General features: G+C 36.6%; 3 long non-coding RNA genes and 1 pseudogene across 11 annotated transcripts; 1 reads left to right on the top strand and 3 right to left on the bottom strand.

Moving 5' to 3' along the window:
* Window positions 1-2,202: 2,202 nt before the first annotated feature.
* On the bottom strand, window positions 2,203-5,835 carry LOC112741866 (uncharacterized). 8 transcript variants are annotated; one of them, XR_011870825.1, is made up of 8 exons: window positions 5,293-5,835; window positions 4,640-4,841; window positions 4,225-4,541; window positions 3,848-3,950; window positions 3,699-3,769; window positions 3,372-3,551; window positions 2,890-3,015; window positions 2,203-2,419 (listed from the first exon to the last, which is right to left on the bottom strand). It is a non-coding gene; the product is annotated as an uncharacterized lncRNA (long non-coding RNA). The 8 variants fall into 8 exon arrangements; XR_011870828.1 differs by having other exon boundaries at window positions 3,699-3,747; XR_003171669.3 differs by having other exon boundaries at window positions 4,246-4,541.
* Window positions 5,836-7,589: 1,754 nt separating this feature from the next.
* On the top strand, window positions 7,590-7,705 carry LOC112745025 (5S ribosomal RNA; annotated as a pseudogene).
* A 7,684-nt stretch (window positions 7,706-15,389) lies between these two features.
* Window positions 15,390-19,583, bottom strand: LOC114925256 (uncharacterized). Its single transcript, XR_011871782.1, has 3 exons — window positions 18,373-19,583; window positions 18,149-18,292; window positions 15,390-15,611 (listed from the first exon to the last, which is right to left on the bottom strand). It is a non-coding gene; the product is annotated as an uncharacterized lncRNA (long non-coding RNA).
* Window positions 19,584-23,015: 3,432 nt separating this feature from the next.
* On the bottom strand, window positions 23,016-26,784 carry LOC140178837 (uncharacterized). 2 transcript variants are annotated; one of them, XR_011871780.1, is made up of 4 exons: window positions 26,082-26,784; window positions 25,907-26,008; window positions 25,683-25,826; window positions 23,016-23,144 (listed from the first exon to the last, which is right to left on the bottom strand). It is a non-coding gene; the product is annotated as an uncharacterized lncRNA (long non-coding RNA). The 2 variants fall into 2 exon arrangements; XR_011871779.1 differs by having other exon boundaries at window positions 23,043-25,826.
* Between the last annotated feature and the right edge of the window lie 421 nt (window positions 26,785-27,205).

Raw genomic sequence — 27,205 nt, 5'->3', positions numbered from 1 at the left:
TCGTTCCTGCGTTCTTCCGCCATTACCTCGTGCTTCTCAATGCCACTTATGTAATCATGCTGCAGAGCATCTCTAATCTCTATGTGTCTGTCACCTTCATCAGTCTGTATCTCTAGACATCATGCTTCTTGATATACCTCTCTGCCCATCTCTTTCACTAGGACATCAAACCCACTAGCACCTATTATAATATGAACCCATTCGTTAATGGTATCAAATACACATGTATCAATCAAAATACGACCACACTGAAAGAATTGGATGACTCCGTTATTTTGTCATATTTTATCATCTCTCCTACTAATCCCCTAATATCATAAAAGTCTCCACTGACCATGCATATATCGGTACTCCATAGTATTCTAGCTATACTCTTCAAGACTCACTCCGTTCATTCTCGTCCCATTTTCATACCATGTAAAACAATTTTAATAAATCATTCATTCTGAATGTGAATTCATTCTCAGCATTAATCACAGTGTCGAAACGTTAACATTGCTTTGTACCCTCCCAATTCCCGTACATGCGTTACACATGGCCAATTATTATGAATTTGTTGCCTTAGAACCTGAAAGTTGATTGCCTTTTTTGTGCCTCTAATAATGCTTCTTTGCAACCACGCCACATTCTCATTCACCGCAAAACTTCTATTTTCTTGGTCCAACCATTTTTATTTGGGTTTTTATCAGTTGAAACCCTCCCAGGAAGCTCCACTTTCTCCTCTGCTACTTTTAGACTCCTTTCATGTTGAACTCTTTCCCCACCACCATGTCTGCTTATTGCCTCTTCTTTGCTCTTCGCTTTCTTCATATTAGCCCCCTTCTATACTTTGCTTCTCCAACAAAAATCCTTCTTCCTCTCACTACCATGCTATTCATTTCAGCAATAGCTTTTAGAGCTCCACCCTTTGTAATATATCGTATGAACGCAAATAAGTAAATTTGTCCATTTTTATTCTTGCACGACAGGTAGAGATCTATAATTCTACCCGTCCATTTAAACAGGTTAAAAAGCTTTCTTTTTGATATATCTTCCGGAAGATTGTCCACAAAAACTGAGAAAGAATCAAGCTCCAATCCATAATACTCCTTTTTATTCCAAACCCTAGGATCCTTACTAAGATGATTTGTTTGCCCAGTCCCGCCACACCCAGTGTTTTCCCACCTCATTCTCTCTCAATCTCTCATCGCTTTTTTCCTCTGCTAATTAATTTTTCATCAAACACAATATTATATCATTCTATATTTTATGAATATACTAATAAAATAGAAAATACAAACTTAAGTCCATATTAAAATCAAAAGCAACAAAATCATAAATGATTCTATTCCTTGAATGTTTGAGTTCGTGCAGTTACGAATCAGCATATGAGATCTTTGTAAACTTTGATCATTGGAGACATAATAGAGTTTTTTAAACAAGTTTGGAAGTTGCATTGCCCCCAAAGAGTAAGATCATTCTTATGATTAGCCAATAATAAAGCTCTTTTAACTAATGAAAAGCGTGTTAGAAGACATATCTCGAATGAGACCACTACAAAAAACTTGGTAATTACGGCAGTTTTTTAGGGTTATTACGGCGGTCTGAACCGTCATTATTACCTTAAATGGTGTTCAAGAAAAACCGCCATAATTTGAAGCGCCATTTGGTTATTACGGCGGTTTTTGAAAAACCGCCACAGTTACCTGATTAAAACGGCGGTTTTTAAGTTGGGTTAAAACGGCAGTTCAAACCGCCGTTATTTCCAGATAATATGGCATTTTTTGTTGGTTAAAACGGCGGTTCAAACCGCTGTTATTTTCAGGGTAAAACGGTGTTTTTTGTTGGTTAAAACGGCGTTTATAAACTGCCATTTTTACCTTGGCAGAGTGACATTTTTGGTTGGTTAAAATAGCGTTTGAAACCGCCATTTTTACTGGATTAAAACGGCATTTTTAGTTAGTTAAAACGGCATTTTGAACCGCCGTTTTTACCCTGATAGTGGCATTTTTATTGGTTAAAATGACGTTTAAAATCTCCGTTTTTATCATGTTAAAATGGCATTGGTTGTTTAAAATGGCAATTACAAGCCACCGTTTTTACCGGATAATAGTGACATTTTTTAATTACATTAAATGAATAAATTTTTTTATTAAAATTTCAAAATAACAAAAATATTATATATCTCATAAACAAAGTAATATATTACTCATAAACAAAGTATTAAACAAAATATATAATTTTTTAGTATTGAAAATTAAAAGTAATAACTCTTATACATAGTATCAAATATAGCATAATTTTTTAACTATAAATGTCTTAACATGTAACTCTTAATACATAAAATCTCCATCATATTTCACGCTACTCTATTGCTTGCTCCAGAAGACCTAATTCTTAACTCTTTTGGCGATAGAATCTCACTCTCTTGATCCAATTCCTATAATAAAAATATAATTTAAAAACATAATAAAAAATAATAAGTATTATATTCACATAATTATATTCACAGATAAAGCAAGAAATTATGAAAATTGTACTCACATAACATGCTGTACATATATATGTATTTGGAAATTATTATAATTATGTTGGTGAGTGAATGACCCACAAATATATATAATTTTTCTTTGCTAAGTGTTTGAACTATATTTACACCATTACTTTTTAAATTTGTATCCACGTATTTGACAAAGAAATTAAGCATGTTATGTGAGTACAATTTATATACACCTTATAACTCAAATTTATAATTAAGCATGTTAAAATTTCTTCACAAGAGAGCAACAATCTAGTTGACAACAAATAACTCAAATTTCATCATCTGTCATAGAATCCATTAGTTATGGTCAACTCTCATCAATTCTTAATTCTCAACAGGAAGCAACATAATCAACAAATAAAACTCACCAAGATCGCTGTGAGTATTGACAAAGAGATCGTGAGGGCAAAACCGCACCATGTAGAATCCACACACTTCTTTATCGTCCCACATCACTTCTTTGTACCCTTTTCTCTCTTCCTCCGTCAAGTGAGCTTTTTTCACACAGGAACAAGAAACACACACCAAATTCATCAACTTGGAAGCATCAAATATCGAATTTTTATTTTCCTCAGTTTAGAAACAATGAGTAAGTAAATGATTTGGGGAATGAGAGAATAAAATTATAAAGATAGCACAGAGGAATAAAACTATTTTGCTTGTATACTTCTATTATGTGTATAAACTATGACTAAATCTAACAACAGAAACATGTCAAATTTCAGCAGATGCTCTATACCTCTTCCTTGAGTCTATTCTCAACATGGAAACTAGACATTTGCTACATGCTGAACTAACACACTAGCCTCTAACTTGTTCTTGTTGCTATATCTTTACTTATGGAGCATACCTTATGATTTTTGATGAGCTTGTTTTGAGCCTCGAGCTTTGCTCGTGACTGTCTCCACCTCAGTATACCATGGTATTATTTAGCATTGATATAAATAGGGCCATCTTCAGCAAGATCAAGTGGTAGTGCGATTTTGGGGGATCCTAATCCCAGCACTTGGGGCAACATCTGGGGTTGACCCTTATAAATTTTTTTAAAAAATGAAGTGAGATCATAGTAAATTGTTATAGTAAGAAATCCAACTACAGCAAAATATTTCAAACTCAACAATAGCAGGCACAAAAAATAGATAGCATGAATAAACAAGATGTTCTTGACAGAACTTACAATAGCCTGTGGTCCATAAGCAACTAATGAACCTCTGAAAAATGGTTCGCTATAAGGAAAAGGAGCATGTGCTTGAAATCAGAGCAAAAATAGTTATTTAGAAGTTACAACTGAAAGCAGCAAATCTATAAACCAAGAGCTTCACATACCATTGAGTGAGTACTATTGACTTGTTCGCAATTGAACACAGGATCGGGATGATTCAGTAAGAGGAATGGCTTCATTTAACCCTCCACATATGCATTAGCTGACCTGAAAAAAAGATTAAGAACTTAGAAAATGAAGTGTATATGTAATGTGTAACACGTAATAGGATTTAAATCAATCCATTCAATGCTCTAAGCACATAAAAGAGTAAAGGGACCTCAAAGAAGTTCTCTTTTTTGTCCTATCTAATGAACTTACCGATGTACAAAATATTTCATTTTCATAATTTATAAAATATATCCTTAAATACAAATTAGCTAATATTTATAAAAATTAAAAAATAATTAAAAGAATGAATTAATTAAGTGGTAGAACTAGCTTTTCAAGTATGTTTCTGAACTTGATCAAATACTTCTCGTTATCTTCTTTAGGAACCCTGAAGATCTTGTCAACGATCTGTTGTCTCTCATTCATATCAAGCTTCCTCACATCAACCTCCCTGCGGAACTATATTATCCAACAAACATTTTCAACTTGTGCTTTTATCAATCATTCAAAACTAATAAGAAAACTTGTGCTTTAATTAAATTTGGAGTAAACTTCAGATTAGTTTTGATTAGTTATCCTCTCAAATTGTTGGAATTTCAGTTTTCTTCATGGCATGGATTCTAACAAAGAGCTGAACTTGTTTCATAGCTACAACGACAATAATGAAAAGTATGTCACCAAACAAAGAGATTGGAATTTATTAATCTTATACTGCCAGAGACAAAAGGAAAATGGAGATTAGCTACCTCACATTTAGATCCCCACACCATATCAAAGGCTTGTCTGAATTTTGTGTAACAATTTCTAGAATCCTTTTGTCCCATTTTCTTCTCCTTTGAAATGAGTTTGGTTCCTGTTTCCACCCATTATTTGGAACATATGTATTCAACAACCGAAGGGTTTCGAATTCAACTACGATTACTCTGCCATCTGGTTCATGCTTTGAAGCTGGCAGCAAAAAAAGTTTTCCATAAGCATTAAAGAAAACTTATTGGTTAGAATATAAAATATAAAATATAAATAATACAATAGTTTAGAAAATAATTGTAAAATCTCACATTCTACAAATAATTCAGCCACATAAGATCATCAAAGAGAGATTAAACCACCAATTTAGAAGCACAACAAAACTTGATATACAAAACCACCAATTTAGACACATTAACTGTCACACACACATAAAAACAAACACATGGTGCTCAAAACTCAAAATAAGCTACCATTCCTATCTCTCAAAACCCTAATAATCATACAATTAAGATGTCATGCCTAAACCTTAATTATTAATCAAATTCAACAATCAACACAAGAACAAATAGTAATTAATTATATTATTATACCGCAAAATAAAAAAAATTAAAGAAGGGACAAGAGAAAGGATGAGAGAGATCTATAGTACTTATAGAAGAACTGAGGAAGTATGGGAGAGTTGTGCTTGTTCTGCTTGTGATGGCTTGGATTTTAGAGATCTTCAATAGAGAGATGTCACCAGAGAAGACGCTGAGGAAGGCGCTGAGGATTTTGGCGGAGAAGGCACAGAACTAGGACAGAAAGGAGAGGAAGCTGGAGGTGATGTCACCGGAGGAGATTACCACGGGAGGAGATGTCGCTGAAGGAGGTCGTCGCCGGAGAAGATCCAAGATCCGAAAGAAGATCCGAGATCGTCGCACTGGCTAGGGACAGTGACTATGGGAAAACAACTTCGACAATGGGAAAGAAGGAGTGTGTGGCTTGGAACTTTCGATTTCGTTGAAGATGAAGTGGCGGTGGTAGCGATGGATTGAGGAGGACAACGAGGGAGAGATAGAAGCGAGATTGAGCCAACCGTTTAACGTATATTCACAGTGTTTCAGTTAGGGATTGTTTTTTTCATTTTATATATGTGAGAATAATGGCGGTTCAAAACCGCCATAATCACTAGAACCACCACCAAATAGAAAGTCAGTTATGGCAGCAAAAAAAAATATCGTAATATTTGGATATTACGGCAGTTCTTCAAAACCGCCGTAATATAAATGCCATTTAAACAATTTTTTTTTGTAGTGGACAAGGTGTGATTTATGTGTGGGTGAGGATTAATCAGTGTTCCGTGTCCTTCATGACTGTCCAATTGTGAAGAGTCTTTGGACAAACACTAGAATTAATAACTTCCTTTCACCTTTTTGGAATTCAAAACTCTTAGATTGGATTTGTCTTAACTTAAAGTAAGTTACTCTTTTCATGGGGTTCCGTGACCCATTTGTTATGCTATTACTTGCTCGTGTCTTTGGAATTAGCGGATATTTAAGAATGTTTGTAGTTGTCTTGATGCTTGCTTCTACCTCATCTTGAATTTGGCGAAAGAATACCAATATTCCTTGAACATTTGACCCTAAATAGAGAAAGTGTTGCTGAGTTCAATCACCTATGTTGCTTGGCACCCTCCCCTTCCTCTTTGGATCAAAGTTAACACTGATGAATCGGTGAATGAGTTCCGTAAAGCTACTTATGGTGGTGTCATCCATGACCATTGAGGTAATTTTGTAAAAGCCTTTAGTGCAAATCTGGGAACTTTTTATCATTGAGCTTTGGGGCATTTTCTTTGGATTATCTTTGCCTTTTGATGTGGATTTAATAAGGTTTAGCTTGAAGTCGATTCAAAAACTGCTTTGGACTTCCATAACGATATTAGTGATTTCTATTCTTCGGTGTCCATTGTTGCCAATACAACAATTCTGATCTATGGCAACATATATTCTAAACAATACTTAAAAAGTGTTGTCTAAAATAATAAAAAGCAACTCTTAATATTTATTGCAAAAAAAAAGATTATTGCAACTTTTTTAAATCAACATGTTATAAATGTTCTTTTTTAGTTAATTAAAAAACATAACAAAAATGTTGCTTTAATAAATTAAATAAATAACATTTATTGTATTCATATATTACATTTTATAAAAATTGCTTTAAAATTTTTAATAAACATTAACTTATAAATGTTACCTAAAATAAATTAATATTTTTTTTTTAAATTATAATCTTCTCACCAAATATTTTAACAAAAATTATTTTTTCCCACTTTAACTAAAAAAAAGAAAAACAAAACCCTTTTCCTCCATGGGCCTTCAATTCATCATCTTCTCCTTTTACTGAAAGAAAGTCCGAAACAAAACCCCAACCCTAATTTTTTAAATTACAAGCACAAAATCATCTTCATCTTTCTCTCTTCGATGATGGCAATAGAGGAGACATTGACGTGTGTTCTTCTCTACTAATTCATCCTCATCTTTATCTTCCTCAGACATTGATGTGCTGCTAAATCATCTTCATCTTCGTCTTCTTCTCTTCAAGGATGGCAATGGAGGTCTTGACACGCGTTTGAGCTTTGATTCTCTCTGCTCGTAGTTCGAGATTTAGTCTTCTCTGCTTGCATTCGAGATTCAATCCACTTTGTTTGCGTTTGACCTTTGATCGTCTCCGCTAGCAGTTTGAGCTTCGATCATTTCTGCTCGCTTGTTCATCACTGCAGGTACCTATGATTCTACCTATTCCTTTTTCTTTTTCATTTTGAATCCTAATTTTAATAATGTTGACGTTGCTATTATAGGGTTTTTGGTAATAATGTTACTGTTTCAAGCTTCTCTAGGTTTTGCTTGCCGTTCATCTATGATCTTTTCCAATTTGCCAACGTTCTTCTGCTAAGGAGGAAGAGCCACTAGGTACAATCATACCAGCACTAATGCACCGGATCCCATCAGAACTCCGCAGTTAAGCGTGCTTGGACGAGAGTAGTACTAGGATGGGTGACCTCCTGGGAAGTCCTGATCTCCATTGGTCCCACTGAGCTAAAGATATCGATCCAGAGCACTCCTTCATACTTAATGCACTTCTATTCCTCGAAGTCTCCCGGAGCTCCCTGACACATGCGAAAAAACTTGAATAGCTCCTCAAACTTGTCTGTATACTCAGATACGGACATAGCACCCTACTTCAGCTGTAGTAACTCCAGTTCCTTGGCCGTCCTAGCAGAATTCGTGAAGTACTTCTTATAGAATTCCAGATGGAAGGCATCCCAAGTGATAGGGTCATCACCCTGCTGCAGAAGATGTCGGGTTCCCTGCCACCAATGCGATGCTTCCCAATTGAGCAGATAGGTAGCAAACTCAACACACTACTCTTCAGGTATCAACTGTGCTTGCAGTGCTCGCTCTATAGCCTGAAACCAGGTGTCGGCTTCAATTGGGTTAGTAGTTCCCTTGAACTTAGGTGGATTAACTTTTAAGAAGGTTGCCAGTGTCATCGGGCCCTGAGCTCCACTTCCGTCATTGCCATGGTTGTTCATCTATTGCCCAAGAGCCGCAGCAGTGGCCTGCATAGCAGCAGCCATGTTCTCCAATGCTGCCATAAAATTTACCAGGTCATTTGGGTCGACCCCCGGAGCACGAGCACTAGTACGACCTCTCCCACGACCTCGACTGCGTCCACGAGGCGTCATCTGGTTCCTATACACACCAAACAATCGATATTAAGTTGATCAGTTTCAATATCGGAAGTCTAGTGCTTCAAAGTCCCAAATGCATGCTCATGAACGTTTATGCCAGTTATATCAATTAGATATCCTAATAGCACATAACATACATACAGAGAATGCATAGAAGCATAGTCAGTCCGTCCCTCAGGCTCTACAGAAATGAACTGCTCTGATACCATCTGTAACAGCCCAGACCACCCGCTAGCACGATATTGTTCGCTTAAGCACACAAGGCCTCACATTTTTGCCTTTGATGATAGGGATGATAGCCGAAACCCCCCACACTCACTCGTCAAAATACGTCATGCTTGGGAGAGGTATCCACACCCTTATAAGGCGTGCTTCGTTTCCCTCCCCAACCGATGTGGAACCTTACATTATACAAAGTGTTTTCTATAAATATGCGTAGGCTTTAATAATACACATTATAGTTCCTGTGTGTGGTCTTTAGACATGTTTTGTCATTTCATCTTATCTTTGATTTGATCTCCTTAATGCATTTAGATGTTAGTGCCTGTCATACTTGGAGACAATTTTTATTAAGTAATACTGCACTTAAAATAGACATCCATTAATCCTGACTTGAGTTATAGTTTTAGTTCTAACTTGATAATTCACTATGTGGTCTGCAGATACTTAATAAGAAGTGGATCTGTTCTTTTTTAAATTTTCTAAACGGAATCCTATGTGAATGAAAACACCTCATTTATGCTAATCCTGTTTTGAATGTTGGAAAACATAAATTTTTTAGTCTTGTTCTATTTCAGGTTCTTTTGTTAATTTGCTCATTGTTGACGGATCCCAACCCTGATGACCCTCTTGTCCTTGAAATTGTGCACATGTACAAGATTGACAGGGCTAAGTATGAAGCTACTACACGCAGCTGGACACAGAAGTATGCTATGAGATGATTATAAATACTTTTGGTTTTTTATTTTATTTGAAAAACTATGAAATTTCTAAAACCTATCTTGTCTAGCAATCTTGCATAATAAAGTTCCTTAATAATTTTTTTTCATTCTTTTTTTTTTGGACCAATTCCTTAATAAATTGATGGAGTTGAATGATTACATTTGTGGTTTATCAATCAGTATTCAATACTATAAATATAGAAATTCAAAGATATGCTATTTCGATTAGGTAGTACAAGGATATTGTACTGGATACTAGTATTTTCTGTTAAGTAGTACAAGGATATTTTTATCTTATACTTATTTATTTTTATATGTTTATGTTATTCTTTTGCACTTTTTTATGTAACAAAATACTAATTGTTTAATTAAAAAATTAAAATATAAAAACATTTTTATTTTAAAATATATCTTTTCAAAAGTAATTATTAGTATTTGTTTTAGAATAATAAAAAAATTATGATTAGTTTGTATTTAGTTAGCTTTTTTTTTTAATTTTGGTCTCATTCTTATATTTTAATAAGAATGAAGAGACTCCATTTTAAAATTATTATGGTTCAATGTGGATTATAAATTATATTCAAACTAAGGAGAATTCTATATGTATTCGAATTCCTCAAATTTATCTTTCAAATATTATAAATAAAGAGCTTAATTGACACTTAAAGTTTGTTGTATATCTTTACTCTTTATTATACTAATTGATATATGTTTATGTTATTCTTTTGGACTTTTTTATATATTTTATATTAAGCAACCGTGCATATATAGCAAGTTTCAGATTCTATTTTGATAAATAAAAATCATTTTTAGCTTATATTTAAGACCATAATCGTTTTTAGTTGAATAGTAATATCACTATGAACAATTAGGTTTTCCTAGGACTCATCCAAGAACTGGATGAGTTTACCAAGACATAGCCAAGAGTTTAGGGACGGCGTCAATAGATTCTTGGACTATGCTTACTCCGTTGGAAATCCTCAAGGAGAGGAAATTTTATGTCTTTGTGCAAAATATTACAACTTCCTTTGGGGTCAAAGAGAGTCTATTTATAGCGATTTAATATGCTTTGGATTTGTCAAGGGCTATACACGATGGGTTGATCATGGGAAAAGTGTAATTAGTATGGATGTCGATACTGGTGATACCGATGAGATTTATTCATGCGACATTGAAGGCTTGCTAGACGAAACGTTTAGGAATGTGGCAGATGTTGAGGGAGAAAAAGAAGGTATGGACGAAGATGTAAAAAAGTTCTATAATTTGGTTGACGAGGCTAGCAAGGAACTATACCCTGGTTGCAAGGGATTTTCTATGTTATCTTTCACCATCCGACTATACTTGTTGAAGTGTCTACATGGATGGAGCAATGCCTCGTTTACTTCCCTCCTAGAGTTGTTGAAAGAGGCTATTCCTAACTTGAATCTCCCTTCTTCTTTCAACAAAGCCAAGGCTATGGTGAGAGATTTAAGTTTTGATTATAAAAAGATTGATGCATTCCCAAATGACTGCATGCTATATTGGAAAAAGCACGAGAATAAAACATGTTGCCATGAATGTGGAACTTCTCGTTGGATTGAGCCTGTGGTAGTTGAAGGTGACATCTTCAAAGAAAGCTCACAACATTCTTGCAAAGACATTACGGTATTTTTTCCTAATTCCCAGGCTTCAAAGGCTATTCATGTGCTCAAAGACCGCTAAGAATATGAGTTGGCATCAGGAAGAGCGTAAAAAGGATGGAAAGCTAAAGCATCCTGCCGATGGTCAATCATGGAAAGATTTTGATAACCGACATTCAGAATTTGCCAAGGAACCTCGTAATGTTAGACTTGGTTTGGTGAGCGATGGATTCAATCCATTTCGAACCATGAGTACATCTCATAGCACGTGGCGGGTTATTTTAATGACTTATAACTTGCCACCATGGATGTGCATGAAACAAGAATATTTCATGCTTTTTCTGTTGATCCCGGGACCAAAATTTCCAGGAAATGATATTGACGTGTACCTGCAACCATTGATTGAGGAATTGAAGGAGTTATGGGAATTTGGGGTAGAAACATACGATGTCGCAAGAAATAAAACTTTTCAAATGCATGCAGCTCTCTTATGGACAATTAGTGATTTCCCTGCATATGCAATGTTATCCGGGTGGAGTACAAAGGGGAAACTAGCTTGCCCTTCTTGTAACTATGGGACTTGTTCTAGTTATCTTACACATAGTCGGAAGATGTGTTATATGGGTCATCGTGTTTTTTCCCGAGGAACATCCATGGAGAACTAATAAGAGGTCATTTAATGAGAAAGAAGAACATCGAAAAGCTCCACCGTTGCTAGAGGGCATGGAAGTTTTCAGTCACTTAGATTCTATGGAGAATTCCTTTGGGAAGAGAAAAAAAAAAGGTGAATGAAGGCCCGTGGAGGAAAAGGTCCATCTTTTAATTTTATTGAACTGTGAAAAAATTGAAGACTATGTTAGGTAAATCCTACTTACTCTAGGTATTTCTTTTAATCTTTTTAATTATGAATCATGGTATTATCTCTAGGTTTTACTTATGAAAATTCTAATTTTGGATTTAGAGAGCATGAGGCTGATCAACAAGGAACAAGTTGGGTGAAAGCTAAGAACAATAGTAAGACCTTTTTCTCATGGTTTAAAGCACGTGCCATGTGTCAGAATGTTCCAGATTGGATTAAGGAGCTTTCTAGAGGGCCCAACAAGATTGCAAAAATATATTCAGAGTATTTTATCAATGGGTATAGATTTCATACTAGGCAATGTGAGGCAAGACGTAAGACGCAAAATAGTGGTGTAACTTTAGTTGCGTTGACTACGACTTTGCAAGTGCAAAGGATCCAAATCCAATTTGTGCAAAAATTTCCTACTATGGCAGAATAAATGATATAATTGAGTTAGACTACTTTGACAATTTTAAGGTTGTATTATTTAGATATGACTGGTATGAGACTCAAGAGGATGGCTATGGCTCTTCATATGTTCAATTCAACAAAAAATACTATCAAGAAGAGCCTTTTGTGTTGGCATGTCAAGTACACCAATGCTTCTATGTGCAATATTCATTTGATCAAAATAAACATTATATCATGAAGTCAATTCCAAGGGATTTATTTAACATAGGTGACGAAGCTGATCTTGTTCCCCAAGCTATTTATGAAAAAGAGCCAGCTGACCAGTGATGCGTGAGCATCTTCCCTATCTTTTCCTAGTGAATTTGTATTTAATTTGTTGAGTTTAATCAAGAATTAATTATCTTTTAGCCACTATAGATGTTAATTTGAGTCTTGTGCAATTCTGTTTATTTTAGGTAGCATTTGGCTGGATTTGATGGAGTTTCCGCAGAAAAAGAGAAGAAGGCGAATGATGCTGTCAACCCTGACCTCTCTGCACTCAAACCTAAATAACTCGAGCTACAGAGGTCCAATAGACGTGATTCCAGTGGCATTGGAAAGCTAACTTCCAGAGATTTCCAACGATATATAATAGTCTATACTTCTCTTCCATCAACTCTGCCAAGGCTGCGCCTAACTTGAGATTTCTCAAGTTAGGCGCAAGAAACAACAACAACACGCAACATGTGCTCTCCTCCAAGTAAGGCGCATTGCCTCCTCTTCAGTCCAAGTAAGGCGCCTTGTATGGTGAACCACATGAAGTTAGGCGCATCTCTTAGCCAAGTTAGGCGTGGATCCAGTGAAGCCAAGTGGTCCCCACGTTACAAGACGCGGATTATTTAATTAATTCTGATTTAAATTTAAATTTTATTTTAAAATAGAAAAAGATATTATTTTAATTTTAGAAAATAGATTTTAAATTAATTAGAATTAGATATAAAAGGGAATTCCAATAGGGTGATTCCAACACAACATTATTCCATTCCAATTTACAATCCTATTTTTCTACTCTGAACCATGAGCAACTAATCCTTCATTGTTAAGGTTAGGAGCTCTGTCTATTTCTATGGATTAATTTTATTGCTTTTTCTCTTTTAATTCATGTATGGATTTATAATTTAAGGATTTTTTTCGCTCTTTATCTTATGAATTTGGGTGGAACGGAAGTATGACCCTCTTTCTATTTGAGTTCTTGTATAACTTGGAAAAGCAATTTACTTGAATAACAGCTTGAAAACATATTCTTCTAAATTTTAATTATCTGAATTTAATGAGATACGTGACATATGATCCTTTTATTTTTGGGTAATTAGAATTTTGTGGCATATAAACTAGAATTTGATCATGCAGCTTCTAATTGGAATTAATTGACCAAGGAATTGGCAGTTAATGAATTTTATAGGAGACTAGAAAGGTCTAAGGAATTAGGGTCTAGTCACATATAGTTTGCCATAAATTAAATCCTACATAATTAAAATAGTTAGTAAGAAAAGTTAATCCGGAAAAATAGATAACTCTGAAGCCTTAACTGTTTCTCCATATATATTTCACAGCTCATTTACTGCTTGCTTTCTGAAATTCTTAATTACTTTTTAATACTCTTTGAATATTCAAACACTCTTTTTTGTTTGTCTAACTAAGCCAATCAATCAATCATTGTTGCTTAATCCATCAATCCTCGTGGGATCGACCCTCACTCACCTGAGGTATTACTTGGTACGACCCGGTGCACTTGCCGGTTAGTTTGTGGTTATAAATTCCGCACCAACCAGTCAATGGGTCCTTCTATACCCAATGATAATAGTGAAATTGATTTGATTAGAGGTGACTTGCACGAAGTGTTATAGATGCTTCAAAAGGAGTTCTTCTTTCACAAGAATATAACACAGAATTAGAAGATAATTCCGAAGACGACATTGAATGATTTATACTTTTTCCTTCATTACACTAAATAGTAGGAAAGTGGAACGAAAGATGTATATAGTTTAACTTTTTAATTGCATTAAACAGTAGGGAAGTGGAATGAAAGATGTATCACTTTTTTATATATGTGTCTTATGGCATGCCTTCTTGTTTACTTCTATTAAATAGTAGTCTTCTTTTTTTATTGACATACTGCAAAAACAGCAGCTATAGCATAACTGATTAATTTTATTTACTTTTTATTTTTAAGATTCTAATAGAATAGGTTTATTTTGTTTTATTTCAAAAATATAATGGAAACAAGAACTACTCCAAAGCGGAGAAGACTAGTAAAACAGTATCAAAGCAACAAGCAATTCATGCAGAAATTCATAAGAAGCAGCATTTTATCTCTCCCATGATGGCTGGTGGTCAAAAGAGAGTGACTCCTATGCCTTCTAAGCAAAGCACTCAAAAAGAAGTCTCAATTTCCAAAAGAATGAAAAGTACGCCGAACCAGAAAATTGGAGCTAGTGAAAAAGAACCAACAAATCTTAAAAAGCGTCCAACCATGGGTATGGATAAATTTTTGGAGACACATGAGATTCATTTGGAAAGAGAAGATGACGATTTTGAACCAAGTGCTGAAAATGAAAGATCTATTCAGGAAAAGTAACAAAATTTTAGGAAGATAAATACAAAATTAAGTTGTCAAGCCATGACACTTGATACATTTTTTGAGACAAATGGGATTCATGTGGAAGGAGAGGAGGAACATAGTGGAGTAAATGCTAATGAAGTTGGAGATGATGATGATGATGATTTCTCAGATGATGAGGACTATGTTGGTGAATATGAAGATGCAGTTCTTCATGGTGATGACAATCACCTTATGAAAACTAATGTTAAAGGTGCTGTACTTTATACATAATTATCATTTTACTTATTCATTAGCATGTATAGCTATATAATTCATTTAAATGGTTAAATTGCATATATTTATAGATACTCCAAAGACTAGAAGGACACGAGAAAAAACAAGCTATGCTAAAATCTATGCAAGAAGTTGGAAAGAAAGAGAAGATGTGACTTTTTATAAAGGACAAGCAGTGGGACCAACTCTGTAACACCCTAACTACCAAAGCTCACACTTCCGGCTGCGCGACTCTGATAGCTCGGACATTACGACGACACTTATGCTATTTAATACTAAAATATGAGCCTGTTTAAAACTTTAACCGCAAAATCGCTCCCAAAAATTCTTTCGTTCAATAACGTACATCCATAAATACCATACAACTTACAAAACTCATAAAGAGTACATCCATATATACATATATATATATTTACAAGCATTAACCAACACAATCCCTATCCCTCTCACAGAATATATCAAGATAAAGGCGAGGGTACAATAAATAATCTATATCAATACAGAACATATCAATAACTAAATAAACTCTTCGTAACTTCTGCGCCCATATCCTGAAAGGGGAAAAATGTAGGGGGTGAGAACATCATCCTCGAAAGGGTTCTCAGTAGAGGGTTTTTGGGAATTACTGTAATAGGATACATGAAGATAAACCGTACCAGTGATTAATAACTGTCTTATGCCTCTTTTCAAAAACAACGGTTTACAATAAAAGAGGAATCAGAAATCTTTTCTGAAAGAGGAACAGTTCAATTCTCAAAAACTCAAAAGCCTTTCAAAACGGTTTATCTATGCTGAACCAAAATAGCCTTTCATATTTTATTCCAAACCAGAAACACAAAACCAAAATCAACCATCGGTTCATCTCATTCCAACCACGGCCCTAGGCCCAAACAATCCAACCATCAACCAATCACCACAGTCCAACAGAGTCCCAGTAGCAAACACAAATAGGAAGATGCAAACACAAACAAACATTTATTACAAGTAGAACAATTAGCAATTAATCACATAGGCAAACCAAGTATAATATGCACACCCAAACAATGTCACATAAATGCATATGATGCATGCCTGTCCCTAGTGGCTGATGATATCATCTGTCAGTTATAGAGCCAACCCGACAAGTCCTGGTAGCTAACCATTGGACTGTCCCTCTGTCGCGCATCCCCAACTCGAGTTATACTCATCATAAACTTGATCATAATCATGATCCATATCCATCACCCTCACTGGTGAATATTTACGGGGGCGAGCTCATCCGGGGCTTTCACAGTGCCCGGCCACACTTACGACATAGGGTCAACAGAGTATCAAGTCTCAACCTGGAGCACGTGGTGGCTAGCCACTGCTACTACCCAGGGAACTCGTATCTCAGATAGTGGAAGTGCAACATTCACATTTATCAATGATTCAGCATAAACATGCAATCAATCTCATCCATGGATCAACATCCATCTCAGCCATCCGGCTCACGGTTCATTCTAGAACCAGCCAATATTCATATCATACACAGCCATTCCGGCTCACGGTTCAATCCAGAACCAATCAATATGTATAAACATACACAGCCATTCCGGCTCTCAATAAAACAGCACTTCCACATTCAAAATCATCAAATTCATGAAATCGGCATTTAAGCCATAAATCATTTTCTCAACTCATTTCACTTTGAAATCAAGTTTCAACTCTTTTCAGCCTTGGCTTTAAAGATCTCATTTCTCAAATCATCTCAGGCTCATAAGCCACTTTTACTCAAGGTAAATTCTCCTTTCAAAACAATGCCACTCTCGGCATCCTCTTTCCAAAACTTCCATAATCATGGCAAGTTAAAAGCCTCTTTGAGATATTCAAAATCACCCATCCAACAAATGGGATTTTATAACAAAAGTTTCTCGGCAGAGTCCCAAGTCTTTAAGGGAGAATAACATAACTCATTTCTCCAAATTCATTTAAAATCATTAAAACATTGGCTTTCTGATTTGAGTAAGAAAATAGGATCTAAGCCAAACCGAGTCACGTAATCTTTACTTCTTTCAAAACCATTTCCTTTACTTAAACAAAACCGGCTTCAATTCCATAATTAAATCTGAAGCGTTTCAAACTGATAAGAGAATCATTTTTGTTGTGTTAAACTAGAGTTCAAAAGATACTTTGAATCTTATTTAAAACGTCAAAATAATGAGGCTCATCAATCGAAATCCAATTCCTTTTAAAATCACGAAAACTCTCCCAAGGGACAATCTTTGTGTTTAATAGAGAAAAACATAAACCCGTTTTACCTTTTAAAACAGCCTCAAAGCAAAATTCTCTTTCAAATGACTTGTACCCAAAGACATACTGTTCTTCTTGGAAAATAAGGATAAATCATGATTCTCTTTTCAATAATTCTTTCAAAGCATAACTTCATTGTTTTCTTAATTGTTCTAAGTAAAGGTAATAAAGAAGCCATAATTTCACAATCCTCAAAATAGGTAGGAAAGGCATTAAACTCAAAATTCCCCAATTAACATTTCAAATAAGGACTCGGATTCTATAGAAATTTCGGCAGCACCTCCCCTAAAACTTGGACTTTTGCCACCCGGTTCGGGTCCCAACTAAACCGTTCCTCATTCCTTTTCAACAACACAAAATCAGAAATCAATTCAAATCAAGCTAAATCCAACAATCGTCTCAGTGGCGTATCTCAAGGATACTATTTCAAAATCAACTCAATATTAATCGATTTAACTCATTTCCAAAGCTTTAAAGAATCGAATCAGCAATAAATCATTTGTCCGAAACCAAGTCAATTAAAGTAAACCAGGCTGAACTCAAAAGTGTTCTATCTTTCACATCATCCAAATAATTGAATCAATTCAAACCAATCCTCAACGGATTAAACTCATATCTCAAATCTTTAAAGAATCAACTTCAGACATTACATTTCACAAAGCCGCACAACAATTCAACCAAACCAACATCCATAGTCATTCGAGTCAATCAAATAATACATAAGGCAGATACAATCACTAAATACACAATATCTCGCACCAGTATCCATATGTAATAATTCCAATAATAAACTATAGTTTTCGGAAAGCGCCCCTACCTCAGCAAGAAAAACTTAACCCAAGCGTGTCAACTGAACTCTTTTCGCTCTGCCCGAAATCACCGACAATCAGAACCCGACTCGGCTTGCTCTCTCGAAAGCAGAAACCGCTACAAGCGGCATAAGCAAACCGGATTCTAACTCCTAAAACCATTAACATCGCAAATACTTTATTACACGGAACAGAGCACTAACGCAGGGCTTTCGAAAATCAAAATACTCACTGAAATCACAAAACGAAGCAGTCGCAGCTCCCTATCAACCCGGCAGTGGCTCCGTCAGTAACCCCAAGTGACAATCGCGAGCAAAAACACCGGTGACGGTAACTGTAACAACCCCGCGGCGTTAACAACCTTTCCGAAATTCCAACAGAACAGAAACCAAACTCAAAGAACTTACCGGCAGTGGAACACGGTGGCAGCAGAGTCTCAAGTGGTAGAAACTCAGCCCGGAGCTCCGGCGGCCATGGCAGCAGATTTTGACGGCACGGCAGCAAGGGCGGGGAACCACCCACCATCATCGCGTCTCATCCTCTCCCGCTACTGACAAGGACAGCAACCACCATAGCAACCCGGCCTCAGCAGCGGCTTCCAACGGCAACAGCGGCGCGCTCCACCCAGAATCCGAATGGAGCACAGTAGGAGTGACGGCCATGAGTGACAGTGACGCGAGCTTCGATGGTGGCAGGAAGTGATGGCGGCTGAGCGCGGTGGCTACCCTCCTCACGGCGCGTCTCTCTCTCGCGCGACTGGCGACGGCGCGGCTAGGAGTGACGGTGTGACGAACAGAGGCGGCGGCACGGCGTGGACCCTCCTCGCAAGGCCTTTCCGTCAGTCTCTTCCCCTCTCGCCTCAGCCCCGATTTGTGACAGAGTCGGCCCGCGAACAACGGTGGCGACCTCAACTGGGCAGGACGCGGTGGCAGGACGCTTCCCCGCGTGTAGCAGCTCGGCGTCTCACTCGGAGGCATCGGCGGTGGTGGCGAGACTTAGTGGCGCCGGCAAACATCTCTCTTCTTCCACTTCCCTCTGCCATTCCTTCTGTTTCGTTCAAGAAGAAAGGAAAGCAACGCATGCTACTGCTGCTGATGAGGGCACATTGTGGGTGCTATGGCTGGGTCTTGGGAGAAAATGTGTTACCGGGTCATGGGTTAGGGTTTTAGGGTTAGGGCTTCATTTTCAAAAATTAGGGTTAAGGGTATGGGCATTTTAGTAATTTCACTTAAAATTGGGAATAATATAGTAATTGGAACCCAGATTAAATCCAACATTATTTGTACATAGAAAATACTATTTGCTTATCAATTTCACAAATTATTTTCAATAAGATGCCCAAATCTAAAATTAGAAATAATATGCTTAATTTCTTCATTTTCCAAAATAGCAGTAATAATATTTAAAATATTACTTATCTAATCCAATTCATATAAAATCCTTATTATTTCATAACTATCAACCTTATACTTTAAATATAGAAAATAATCCAATAATTATAAAATTGGATAATAACCATAACTTATCTCAAATCCAATAAATCAAAACTTGCCTTAATTATCTTTAATAAAATAATTTCTGAAATTAAGGCTATAAATAACCATATGATTTTGAGACTTGATCATAATAAGACTTTTTCAAAAGCTCCGGGTCTTACATCCTACCCACCTTATAAAAATTTTCGCCCTCGAAAATTGATACAAAACGAAAGAAGTTCCATAACAGTTCACCCTTGAACACATTTAAGGAAGAAGCAAAAATATCTCAAAATATAATCATATATACGATTTTCAAATACTTTGATTGTCATAAGCATAAGGATGTAAAGGTAGGAGTGTGATTGCAAAGCAAAAGTTACAAGATCGGCTCAATGCAAAAGCTAACATGGGTCAATCATGTGATAGTGGGGCAAGGCATCAAAGGCTATCAAACAGGATGGAGTTAAAACGATGTGCTCAATATCCGCACACTAATCTTATATCAACCTCAAGGTTTCAACTTTCCAATTCCATCAAGCACCTTACAAACCCCAAATTTGATCACAAGCCTGACAATCACAAACCCGTTCGCAAGGAACAAAATGCCCACAACTCATACGTTGCACACCTACCGCTTCAACTTCCGTATACACATCACATCTTAAAGAACTAACGTATCGCGTTACTACGTCTACAAGTCACACGTGATATCAAAACCATTCTCGAGTCTACTCAGAAGAATATGAGATCTTAGAAAGGAGAGACGGATGTCAAAGACAATAGTCATAGATTTGAAAGAATATATCCAATCCCAGATAAACAAGGATGTTCAAGCAATAAAGTTTGCTAGACATAATTCAATTGACAACTTCAAAGATAACCCTTAGATCAAAGAAGTTCAATAGGATCAATAAGAAGAAAACCAACGCATCAGTTTGAAACAAACTCAAGCTGAGTCGAGGAAGCATGAGGTTTACAGAAAAGAATATTTCAAACCCAAGACAAAGCTCACAAAACTCAAGAGCACGATTAAAAGTACTTCCAAATACATTGTTCATAAAGGAACCGAAACTTGCATAAAAACCACTTCGCAATCTAAAAGAAAGGTTAATTAACAACATCCTTCAAGAGAGTAATAAAAGCATAATCGTGGCTTTGCTTTAATGCAAGTTCATGTTGAAATAGATTTTGTCGAGTTCTAAAAACAAGGTGTACACGGGTTTGGCTAAAGGCTAAAATATTTCTTCAAATATTTTAGAAAGATAATTAGATGCGCAACTTAACCAAAAGCAGTTTATAAAACTCGGGAGAGAAATCAAAGGCTTGTTCAAAAATTCTCAAAGTTCATATTCAAACAAGCGTGTATAACATTTGTAGCAAGGATGAAAGAGAAAATTAAACTCCTTTTAGAAAAGAAACTCCAAGGTAAAAATTTGCACACAATCTGGTAAGGAAATAAATGGTGTGTTTCAAACAAACCGGTTTCCACTAAACAAGGAAGCTTTCCAAAACTTCATTTAAAATGGCGCATGCCAACTTTAAATTGATTTCGTAAAAATTGGACAATGGTTTTAATCTCAATCAAACAACAGAAAATAAATTCCGTTTAATATTTCGTCAAAGAGAATTCGAAACTTCTTTAAAAGGTTCAAAACAAGACTCCAAAAGTGTTCTTAAAATCACCATCTCAGGAGAACATTCAAGAAGTTTAAGATGTACTAAAAAGGAGTCAAGCCTTGCAAGAAAGGATCTTAAATAGTTCAAACAAGATACACTAGGCATGGGGCATCAAATAAGCTTTCAATTGATCCAAAAGAATACAGAAGTCATAGAAAAAGACAACTCAATCATTTGTAATTTTTCAATGATAAATCTTTGACTAAAAACTCTTGTAGAGATAATGGGAGAATAAACAATGCACTAACTTGAAACGAATCAACTGACCCACATAAGGATGAGATTCACAAGAGGGGACAAACCAAGGTCAACGGTAATGTTCACAAGATGTAAAAGATCAGTTAGAAACAGATTCACATATGACATTCATAGAGGTGAAAAGCTTAAGAAGGAACTAGTCCGTTCATAAGAAGAAAGCTATGAGTCCAACATTTTCAAAAGAACAACAATGGCATAAACTATGTAGTATGCTAAACCAAACTCAATTCAAAATAAGTTAAGTAAAGCTTATCAAACGAAACTCAATCGGGATAAAAATGAAAAATTCTTTCTTCCCAAAATTTTGAAAAATATCCAAATACATAATCAAATGAAAATGTGCATTGGAACTATAGTAAAATTACTAGAAAGTCAAATTGTAATTTTAAAGTAAATGCAGTTCCGTAAACAAGTAAAAGTACAGACGAGGTATTAGAAATAGATAGTTGTTAAACTGTATAAGAAATCTTCGAAGTTGCACCTATAGAAAAGTATATATCTTTTTAACAGCAATTTTCATAAAAATCTCAAAATTGGCTGTGCTCACTGTCAAATAAGAGAAAAACTGAATCAACAATCTCTCTAATAAGGGACTCAGAATCCCGGAGTTAAAATGCACAGCGCATTAGGACAAGTTCAAAGCTATATCAAAGAATACTTGAATCAAGAAGAACTCAAACAGAGGAAGATAGATGCAACAAGGATTCCAAACAAGCATATGCAATTAAGATTAAACAAGAATGCATATGAATAGAGGAATAAAGTTGAAAAATCAAACTACTTTTCAAAAGGATTAACAACCAAGAACTTCAAGCTAGGATACGAAAGAACAGGTCGACTCGAACAGAATTCAAGACACACCACTGAATAGCCTCGAGAAATAGTTTCTAGCGTTCCCAAAACCCGCGATTCGCTTTACTCAAAACTCGTATATCATCTATGATAACCCGTTAGTGCTCTCATATACATAATTCTCTAATATTAAGCCGGCCAAACTTAATATCAGGAATTATGCAACGCAAGACTAACGGCGTTAATCAATAGACTGTCATGTGCATAAAGCTCTAATTCTCGTCTTTCGACAAGACCTAATGCATGACAAACACTCAGAGTATGCAACTGAAGCATAGTCGGTCCACTCCTCAGGCTCTACAGGAAGGACTGCTCTGATACCATAATGTAACACCCTAACTACCAAAGCTCACACTTCCGGCTGCGCGACTCTGATAGCTCGGACATTACGACGACACTTATGCTATTTAATACTAAAATATGAGCCTGTTTAAAACTTTAACCGCAAAATCGCTCCCAAAAATTCTTTCGTTCAATAACGTACATCCATAAATACCATACAACTTGCAAAACTCATAAAGAGTACATCCATATATACATACATATATATATATATATATATATATATATATATATATATATATATATATATATATATATTTACAAGCATTAACCAACACAATCCCTATCCCTCTCACAGAATATATCAAGATAAAGGCGAGGGTACAATAAATAATCTATATCAATACAGAACATATCAATAACTAAATAAACTCTTCGTAACTTCTGCGCCCATATCCTGAAAGGGGAAAAATGTAGGGGGGTGAGAACATCATCCTCGAAAGGGTTCTCAGTAGAGGGTTTTTGGGAATTACTGTAATAGGATACATGAAGATAAACCGTACCAGTGATTAATAACCATCTTATGCCTCTTTTCAAAAACAACGGTTTACAATAAAAGAGGAATCGGAAATCTTTTCTGAAAGAGGAACAGTTCAATTCTCAAAAACTCAAAAGCCTTTCAAAACGGTTTATCTATGCTGAACCAAAATAGCCTTTCATATTTTATTCCAAACCAGAAACACAAAACCAAAATCAACCATCGGTTCATCTCATTCCAACCACGGCCCTAGGCCCAAACAATCCAACCATCAACCAATCACCACAGTCCAACAGAGTCCCAGTAGCAAACACAAATAGGAAGATGCAAACACAAACAAACAGTTATTACAAGTAGAACAATTAGCAATTAATCACATAGGCAAACCAAGTATAATATGCACACCCAAACAATGTCACATAAATGCATATGATGCATGCCTGTCCCTAGTGGCTGATGATATCATCTGTCGGTTATAGAGCCAACCCGACAAGTCCTGGTAGCTAACCATTGGACTGTCCCTCTGTCGCGCATCCCCAACTCGAGTTATACTCATCATAAACTTGATCATAATCATGATCCATATCCATCACCCTCACTGGTGAATATTTACGGGGGCGAGCTCATCCGGGGCTTTCACAGTGCCCGGCCACACTTACGACATAGGGTCAACAGAGTATCAAGTCTCAACCTGGAGCACGTGGTGGCTAGCCACTGCTACTACCCAGGGAACTCGTATCTCAGATAGTGGAAGTGCAACATTCACATTTATCAATGATTCAGCATAAACATGCAATCAATCTCATCCATGGATCAACATCCATCTCAGCCATCCGGCTCACGGTTCATTCTAGAACCAGCCAATATTCATATCATACACAGCCATTCCGGCTCACGGTTCAATCCAGAACCAATCAATATGTATAAACATACACAGCCATTCCGGCTCTCAATAAAACAGCACTTCCACATTCAAAATCATCAAATTCATGAAATCGGCATTTAAGCCATAAATCATTTTCTCAACTCATTTCACTTTGAAATCAAGTTTCAACTCTTTTCAGCCTTGGCTTTAAAGATCTCATTTCTCAAATCATCTCAGGCTCATAAGCCACTTTTACTCAAGGTAAATTCTCCTTTCAAAACAATGCCACTCTCGGCATCCTCTTTCCAAAACTTCCATAATCATGGCAAGTTAAAAGCCTCTTTGAGATATTCAAAATCACCCATCCAACAAATGGGATTTTATAACAAAAGTTTCTCGGCAGAGTCCCAAGTCTTTAGGGGAGAATAACATAACTCATTTCGCCAAATTCATTTAAAATCATTAAAACATTGGCTTTCTGATTTGAGTAAGAAAATAGGATCTAAGCCAAACCGAGTCACGTAATCTTTACTTCTTTCAAAACCATTTCCTTTACTTAAACAAAACCGGCTTCAATTCCATAATTAAATCTGAAGCGTTTCAAACTGATAAGAGAATCATTTTTGTTGTGTTAAACTAGAGTTCAAAAGATACTTTGAATCTTATTTAAAACGTCAAAATAATGAGGCTCATCAATCGAAATCCAATTCCTTTTAAAATCACGAAAACTCTCCCAAGGGACAATCTTTGTGTTTAATAGAGAAAAACATAAACCCGTTTTACCTTTTAAAACAGCCTCAAAGCAAAATTCTCTTTCAAATGACTTGTACCCAAAGACATACTGTTCTTCTTGGAAAATAAGGATAAATCATGATTCTCTTTTCAATAATTCTTTCAAAGCATAACTTCATTGTTTTCTTAATTGTTCTAAGTAAAGGTAATAAAGAAGCCATAATTTCACAATCCTCAAAATAGGTAGGAAAGGCATTAAACTCAAAATTCCCCAATTAACATTTCAAATAAGGACTCGGATTCTATAGAAATTTCGGCAGCACCTCCCCTAAAACTTGGACTTTTGCCACCCGGTTCGGGTCCCAACTAAACCGTTCCTCATTCCTTTTCAACAACACAAAATCAGAAATCAATTCAAATCAAGCTAAATCCAACAATCGTCTCAGTGGCGTATCTCAAGGATACTATTTCAAAATCAACTCAATATTAATCGATTTAACTCATTTCCAAAGCTTTAAAGAATCGAATCAGCAATAAATCATTTGTCCGAAACCAAGTCAATTAAAGTAAACCAGGCTGAACTCAAAAGTGTTCTATCTTTCACATCATCCAAATAATTGAATCAATTCAAACCAATCCTCAACGGATTAAACTCATATCTCAAATCTTTAAAGAATCAACTTCAGACATTACATTTCACAAAGCCGCACAACAATTCAACCAAACCAACATCCATAGTCATTCGAGTCAATCAAATAATACATAAGGCAGATACAATCACTAAATACACAATATCTCGCACCAGTATCCATATGTAATAATTCCAATAATAAACTATAGTTTTCGGAAAGCGCCCCTACCTCAGCAAGAAAAACTTAACCCAAGCGTGTCAACTGAACTCTTTTCGCTCTGCCCGAAATCACCGACAATCAGAACCCGACTCGGCTTGCTCTCTCGAAAGCAGAAACCGCTACAAGCGGCATAAGCAAACCGGATTCTAACTCCTAAAACCATTAACATCGCAAATACTTTATTACACGGAACAGAGCACTAACGCAGGGCTTTCGAAAATCAAAATACTCACTGAAATCACAAAACGAAGCAGTCGCAGCTCCCTATCAACCCGGCAGTGGCTCCGTCAGTAACCCCAAGTGACAATCGCGAGCAAAAACACCGGTGACGGTAACTGTAACAACCCCGCGGCGTTAACAACCTTTCCGAAATTCCAACAGAACAGAAACCAAACTCAAAGAACTTACCGGCAGTGGAACACGGTGGCAGCAGGGTCTCAAGTGGTAGAAACTCAGCCCGGAGCTCCGGCGGCCATGGCAGCAGATTTTGACGGCACGGCAGCAAGGGCGGGGAACCACCCACCATCATCGCGTCTCATCCTCTCCCGCTACTGACAAGGACAGCAACCACCATAGCAACCCGGCCTCAGCAGCGGCTTCCAACGGCAACAGCGGCGCGCTCCACCCAGAATCCGAATGGAGCACAGTAGGAGTGACGGCCATGAGTGACAGTGACGCGAGCTTCGATGGTGGCAGGAAGTGATGGCGGCTGAGCGCGGTGGCTACCCTCCTCACGGCGCGTCTCTCTCTCGCGCGACTGGCGACGGCGCGGCTAGGAGTGACGATGTGACGAACAGAGGCGGCGGCACGGCGTGGACCCTCCTCGCAAGGCCTTTCCGTCAGTCTCTTCCCCTCTCGCCTCAGCCCCGATTTGTGACAGAGTCGGCCCGCGAACAACGGTGGCGACCTCAACTGGGCAGGACGCGGTGGCAGGACGCTTCCCCGCGTGTAGCAGCTCGGCGTCTCACTCGGAGGCATCGGCGGTGGTGGCGAGACTTAGTGGCGCCGGCAAACATCTCTCTTCTTCCACTTCCCTCTGCCATTCCTTCTGTTTCATTCAAGAAGAAAGGAAAGCAACGCATGCTACTGCTGCTGATGAGGGCACATTGTGGGTGCTATGGCTGGGTCTTGGGAGAAAATGGGTTACCGGGTCATGGGTTAGGGTTTTAGGGTTAGGGCTTCATTTTCAAAAATTAGGGTTAAGGGTATGGGCATTTTAGTAATTTCACTTAAAATTGGGAATAATATAGTAATTGGAACCCAGATTAAATCCAACATTATTTGTACATAGAAAATACTATTTGCTTATCAATTTCACAAATTATTTTCAATAAGATGCCCAAATCTAAAATTAGAAATAATATGCTTAATTTCTTCATTTTCCAAAATAGCAGTAATAATATTTAAAATATTACTTATCTAATCCAATTCATATAAAATCCTTATTATTTCATAACTATCAACCTTATACTTTAAATATAGAAAATAATCCAATAATTATAAAATTGGATAATAACCATAACTTATCTCAA

Source organism: Arachis hypogaea, chromosome 14 (assembly GCF_003086295.3).
Source record: "Arachis hypogaea cultivar Tifrunner chromosome 14, arahy.Tifrunner.gnm2.J5K5, whole genome shotgun sequence".
NCBI classification, from domain to species: Eukaryota; Viridiplantae; Streptophyta; class Magnoliopsida; order Fabales; family Fabaceae; genus Arachis; species Arachis hypogaea.
Note: the sequence above shows the minus strand (reverse complement) of the source record. Positions and strands in the feature narration are given on the sequence as shown.